Consider the following 6,988-nt stretch of genomic DNA (forward strand, 5'->3'; position numbering starts at 1 on the left):
CACATTATGATACCAATTGGCCATGCTGGGAGGGGCTGATGGGATTTGTAGTCCATGAACATCTGGAGAGCCGCAGGTTGCAGACCCCTGCCCTATTTATACAGTTGTGGCTTTCTGCCAGGATGCAGACACTCTCCTGCACCTGGCTGCTTAAGTCAAGCCTTATCTTATCTCTACATCTCTGCTCAGGGTCAGACAGCCTCCATGTGTGCAGTAAATGTCACTTACTAACAGACATTTTTCTGACATATTATATATTAATTTATTCTTTATATTTATAACCTGCCCTCCCCCGAAGGGCTCGGGGCAGCGTACAACATTTTAAAGCAGCATATATAATACTATACATATGTTTTATGCATTTCTGAGTTTCTAAACTTTGTATCTAAACTTTGCTCTGTGTTGTCTGCTGGCCTTCCCATGTCTGTGGCTTCTGCAAAATTCCCCCCAGAAATCCCATTTAATTTCTTATGCTGACTTGCAATATATCAAAATCATGAAGGGGAAAGTCATGATGTGGAAGGGACAACTACATACAATACTTAACTGGACTGTGTCTGCATGTGCATTTAAAGGTAACTATGAAGAGTTTGGATTTATATCCCACCCCCTTTCTCTCCTGTAAGGAGACTCAGACTTACAATCTCCTTTCCCTCCCCCCCCCCTTCCCACAACAAACATCCTATGAGGTGGGTGGGGCTGAGAGAACTCCAAAGAACTGTGACTAGCCCAAGGTCACCCAGCTGGCATGTGTTTGTGTGCACAAGATGATCTGCTTCACCAGATAAGCCTCCACAGCTCACGTGGCAGAGCGAGAAATCAAACCCGATTCCCCAGATTAGAGTGCACCTGCTCTTAACCACTACACCACGCTGGCTCTGATCTGATGTCAAAGCTGGCTATAATTTGTATTCTTCCCATTCCAGGGACTTGTGAGCAAGAGGGGAAGGAGAAAGGGATAGTTCATTTATTTTAAATCCTCGTGTAAATTGTCAGATTTTTTTTGTCTGTGAATGGGGTAAGGGACATTCACAGAACCCAATTCTGACAGGCGCCATTACCCTCCAGCCATTGTGAGCCCCACTCTGTAATAACAACTGTCAGCCCAATTTAAAGGTCCATTCAAGTTAATATCACAGGAACATTCAGATTGTAAGTACGAAGGGTTGGTAACTGGAAACTGGGCAAACGTAGGCAATTTCTATTTTTGTAAGCCACTTTGAACGTCATTTCCTACACAAAAACGGGACTACGCAAACTCAAAAATGAAAACCCAGCAATTTCCATACAAAAGGTACTTCCACATAGGAACCCAAAGAATGTGCATCGAAACTATAATTATTTGGTTTTCATTATACTTGATCTAGCAGTTTCAATAGTGAAACAGCTGGTATATCTTTCACATAAACATAATTGCTACATGTACATTCAAAAGCTCGCATGTATTTTAAATATTAATTCCTGTGAAGGAATACTGTATAGAAAAGGTAGCTCAATTGCTATCACTCATCTTTCTCAACAGCCCAGGGCAACTACACCAGAAGTTAGAAATCAGTTCAAGTAAGATTACCCAAACAGCTACAAAAGTCCATGCATACAAACAGGTGTTCCACAACAACAGCAACATTTGCCCTCAAATGAAAAACTTTTCCATCCATCAGCATGTAGAAGAAGAAGAGGAGTTTGGATTTATATCCCCCCTTTCTCTCCTGTAAGGAGACTCAAAAGGGCTTACAATCTCCTTTCCCTTTCCCCCCCTCCACAACAAACACCCTGTGAGGTGGGCGGGGCTGAAAGAGCTCCGAAGAACTGTGACTAGCCCAAGGTCACCCAGCTGGCATGTGTTTGTGTGCACAAGCTACTCTGGTTCACCAGATAAGCCTCCACAGCTCAAGTGGCAGAGTGGGGAATCAAACCCAGTTCTCCAGATTAGAGTGCACCTGTTCTTAACCACAATACCACACTGCCTCTGTGCAGACTAGACTGCTAACAGTGAGCAGCATGTGTTGTGAGAGGATCTGGGAGACTTAGGTTTGAATCCTCCCTCTGCCATGGAAACTCACTTGATGGCCTACAGACACCCGTTTTTGTCTAATTTATTTCACAGAGTTAATGCTGTGAAGATAAAATGGAGATTTAAATTGCAAGCTACTTTCAGTTCCCAGTGAGGAACAAGCGGGGAATGAACATAAGTGGGGGTTCAGGTGAGACTACTCTTTTATATAATGAAGGAACATTTCCTCCAGTTTTATTTTGCCCTTGCTCCAAAGAGTTCACAACAGCACATATCGTTCTCCTTTTCTTCATTTTACCCTCACAACCTGTGAGATAGGGGAGGTTGAAAGACTGTCTGAGCCACAGACATCTTTTAAGCTTCATGGCCGAATGGGGATTTAAACTCAGATCTTTCAGAGAGATCCACATAGTTTTCTAGCAATGTTATAATTTGAGCACTTTATTTTAATAAGGACCAGTACTAAATGTACAGTATTTGTTTATTTGCCTGTTTATTTTATTTACCTGTTGTGAACCGCCCTGAGGCCTCCGGGGAGGGCGGTATACAAGTTTAATAATAAATAAACAAACAAATAAACAAATAAATAAATTCTGCTCAGCATATTTGTAACTATTTGCAACTCGTTATAAATATGCAGTGCAGAATCCACATAGGTTGGGTGAAACAGAGATCTATACACCTAGTCTCTCCCACGCTAACATCACATATACCACAATCTATGGGTAAAACAAACTAGAAGTGCAGGTTGTGCCCACTGAAAATAAGCGTGGCATGCAGAGACCTAGGCGACCCCCCCCCCCCATCAATTTAAAATGCATATCCTAGACACGTACTGACCCCCCTCATCGATCTAAAATAGAACATCCTAGAACTTTATTGACCCCCCCCATCAATCTAAAATGGTTCAGCCTAGAGACACATATGGATCACCTCAGCGAATAACTGACCCTGTCCGTGAACTGAATTAACTGTCCCATACTCAGGCGACCGAAATAACCACACTGCCCTCTCTTCAAAAAGCTATTTTGTTTTCCGCACCCACCAACCACTTGCCGTGGATGACCGCCTCCCCTGAATTCCCAAGTGCCTCCGTTTGGTTCGGTCCATCCCACTCCCCCCCCCCATTCTGAAATCCCAAACGGCCAACGCCGCGGAGCCACCCCCAAAGCACCTCTTTCGTCCTACCTCCTCCAGCAATCGCCCGAACTCCACCCAGGTGCGCATGCGCACACCCTGAACGCGCCTTGATGGATGCACGTGCTCTTTTCTCCCTGCTGCTTCCGTCCTCAGGTTGCCCCCTAGTGGTGAAATGTCTGGGCATGTGAAGGTGTCATTTACATAAGAAAAGTCGGAGGCAAATTCCCTTTTTTTCCCCGCTAGAAATCTTGTTGCACCCAGGTTTAATCCAACAGTGGCCTAGAGTGGGTGAAATACAGCAGATGTTGTGAACTGTAAGAGTCTGAGAGAACTGTCTAACATCTCGTTTATTTTATGAGTAGAAGCCGGGTCTCGACCTTCTGCCAGGCTCAAGGGCAGCCAACAAACAAAGACTGATTTGATGTTCAGTAGCAGAGGATGTTCAATAGATATTCAGTAGCACCAGGAGTACAGCCACCACCTATGGAAGAGCAACATGACATGTGCATACTCCTGCTAATTCCATGCTCCTCTTTGGTAAACAGGTAAAAATCATTGGAAGAAGAGCCAGAAAATTGCAGTTCCAAGGTATACTGCTTATAAAGGGAACTGAGTTGTAGTAAAGCAATTCTGCAAAGAGGGCATTTTCTAGAAGGCTTGAGGTTCTAATTTTAATTATCTATGAGAATTGTAGACCATATTATACCCCCCCCCCCCGGGTCATACTGTATTGTTTACTGGCTGTATTTGATTGTGTTTAATTCATTGTTCTGTAATTGTGAGATCCAGTTTATTGGATCACTTAATGCATTGTTTTTACAACTCTGTAATCTGCCTTGAGCATCAACAAGAAAGAATAATTGTGTACCAACAAGTTGCAACTAAGTCGTGGTGACCCCAGTACCACGGGAGTTTCAAGGCAAGGCATGGGCCAGGAGTAGTTTGCCACTGCCTTCCTCTGCGTACCAGTTCCTGTCCTCCATTGTGGTTTCCCACCCAAGTAGTAACCTTGGCCAGCTCTGCTTAGCTTCCAAGCTGGGTTTATGACAGACAGACAGATAGATTACATGTAAGAGCCAGCACCTAAATGTGGGAACTGCTTCTCTCGTTATTTATTTCATTTGCAGGGCATTTATTTTATTTATATGATAAATATGTAAACTGCAATCTCAGTACAAAAAAAGGAAAAAGGATTTTACCCAGACCCTACAAAAAATTTCCCAAAGGAGTTTCTGGTAATTATTTAAAATATACGTAATTAAAAAGTAGCACTGTTGAAGGAGAAGGAGGAGGAGGAGGAGGGTTTGGATTTATATCCCCCCTTTCTCTCCTGCAGGAGACTCAAAGGGGCTTACAATCTCCTTGCCCTTCCCCCCTCACAACAAACACCCTGTGAGGTAGGTGGGGCTGAGAGAGCTCCGAGAAGCTGTGACTAGCCCAAGGTCACCCAGCTGGCGCATGTGGGAGTGCACAGGCTAACCTGAATTCCCCAGATAAGCCTCCACAGCTCAAGCAGCAGAGCGGGGAATCAAACCTAGTTCCTCCAGACTAGATACACGAGATCTTAACCTCCTACGCCACTGCTGTTTAAGGGGGAAAAGTAAATCTAGCAGCAACAGCAAATAAATGCAACTGCTTATTTTAAAAAGCGTGACACCATACACAATAATCAAACAATAGGCATGAACCAGTGAAGAAAAAGACACCAGGTATACTAAGCAGAAAAGTTAACAATCCACAATATGTGGGCAAAAAAGAATTTTCACCAGGTACCAAAAACAACATCACATCTGCCACAGAACAGTTAACTGGAGGACTTTTCATACATGTGCCAAAAGAAGAGAAGCCCCTGCCCTTAGTGATGCTTGGGGTTGCCATGGAAATTCCTGCAAGATTTGGAGGTGGAGCCTAAGGAGGGCATGGTCTGGGGAGAAGAGGAGTTGGACCTTAGCAGGACTCTATAATGCCATGGAGTACACTCTTCAAAGCAGTCATCATATAGATACTAATCTCTATAGTCTGGAGATCTGTTGTAATTCCACGAAATCGCCCAGTCCTCCCTGGAGGCTGACACCCTATCTGACAGTCCCCTACAAAGTGAGCACCAACAGAGCAGGGCCTCCAAAGAGCATACCTTGAAAAGCAGCCTAGAGGGAGTAGGACATTTTCATACCTGAGTTCACTGCCAGTCATTCCTAAACAGTCCCATCTTTAGTTATTATTCTCCTAAAGTTGCCAAGTTGATTAAGTAAAGCCTCCTTTTGTTATTTTAAAACAGCCTACCCAAAGGAGCTTATGCTTACAAAAGCTGAACTGGCAAAGATTTCTAATTACACAGGAATTCAAGAAGACAAACAGAAGCTTCATCCCCTCCCTCAGTCCTCCCACCTTTCTCTCTCACTTACCAGCCTTTACCAAGGAGTGCAGCTAAACTTGGCTTTCATTAGAAGGCTCCCAGTCCCTTACACAGGCATATAATGGAAAATGGAAAAAATAATTGGGGCATAGTATGCAAAAGTCAGGGGTGGTTCCAGATTTTGGAGGCCCTGGATAGAGAATGCCTCAGGTCCTCCTTCGCTGCCTACCACTTGATTCAGTTGCATTGGCTGTTGTTTGATGTCATGTGATATGTTTTAATTTATTGATGATTGTAACGAACTTGCCCCACCCTGAAGGGCTGGCGTACAGCAGGCCAAAGGGAGAAGGCCTTAGCAACAGCCAGAAAAAGAAAAAAAGGCTCCACAAGGAGAGAACCAACCTGATTGGCTGAAAAAGGTCCAGTAACATTTGGCAAGAGCTAGGGGGAGCCAGTGGGCTTACAGGACTGAGAGGAGAGTTGAGGGCTGATAGGAGTCGGTCAGAGAGAGCAGAGCAGAGTCTGGCAGAGAGGAGTCTGTCAGCTCTGGAAGAAAAGGATTCTGTCTCAGCAGAGTTGGCTGACAGAAGTCCAGTCCCTGTCTAAGCAGTGTATGCTTGACAGAGAGAGGAGGCCCTGACTGGGTGCAGATTGAAGTGCCCTTCAGGAGCTTGGCGGTTTTAAAACTGCCCAGACCTATCTAGTCTGCCTTGCCCCTGTGTGTATCACCAGAATCACCAGTCTGGGAGAAGCCAGTCCAGAGGCAGTGAAGCCATATTAGGACTAGTGGGAGAGAGGGAGGCCAAGTGTGCCAGAATCTCCTGGGCTTGGACTGTGTGTTTGGGTGTGATCAGTGGGTATTGGAGCAGTGAGGAATAGTGTCTGCGTGCATAAGGGAATTTATTAGTTCAAAGCTAAATCTTCCCTTAAGAGACACCTGCGTGTGTCGGTGTGCATATGAATCTGAAGTAACATCTTAAGACAAACTTATTCTGAAACCAACAAGCGTTAAACCTCTCCAGTTTACCTGAGAAGCCTCTGTTAAACCGCAAATAAAAGTTTTCAGTTTTGTTCATTATAAAAACCTCTCCAGTCTTTATTATTTGTCTGTCAGTGTCTGTGTGTTCCCCGCAAAGGGTGGTGTCTGGGGAAAATCAGTATTGAGTGGGCTATATAAGGAAAAATATTATTGGTGGCAGCGCAGAAAGCAGAACTTATATATAAGTGGCTTTTGTTACAATGATCATGGTGGGAAAGAGGAGAGGGACAGAAGTTGTGGGCCTGTTATGCATGCCCCATTTGCTGCACAGCTGCTCCCTTTGCAGTGGGGTTTCCCTGCAGCTTTCTGTCCTTACCTGATCACTCTGCCATGGAGCATGCCGAGCCACCATTTTGCACATCCATAACTGCCTTCCTTTTTTTTCTTTAACCCCTCTTTTTGCAGCTTTTTTGTTGGTTTCTCATGTTTGATCTACTGT

The 6,988-nt window shown here is 44.4% G+C and overlaps 1 protein-coding gene across 2 annotated transcripts in view; it reads right to left on the reverse strand.

Moving 5' to 3' along the window:
- Positions 1-3,244, reverse strand: part of TDRD5 (tudor domain containing 5) — a 30,056-nt gene extending 26,812 nt beyond the window's left edge. The window contains exon 1 of one of the 2 annotated variants that reach the window (XM_048497443.1): positions 3,203-3,244. The gene's annotated coding sequence lies outside the window, so the exon portion shown is untranslated. The remainder of the gene's footprint in view (positions 1-3,202) is intronic. The other variant, XM_048497440.1, reaches the window with a different exon arrangement.
- Positions 3,245-6,988: the final 3,744 nt, after the last annotated feature.

This window comes from Sphaerodactylus townsendi, linkage group LG05, assembly GCF_021028975.2.
Source record: "Sphaerodactylus townsendi isolate TG3544 linkage group LG05, MPM_Stown_v2.3, whole genome shotgun sequence".
NCBI lineage: Eukaryota > Metazoa > Chordata > Lepidosauria > Squamata > Sphaerodactylidae > Sphaerodactylus > Sphaerodactylus townsendi.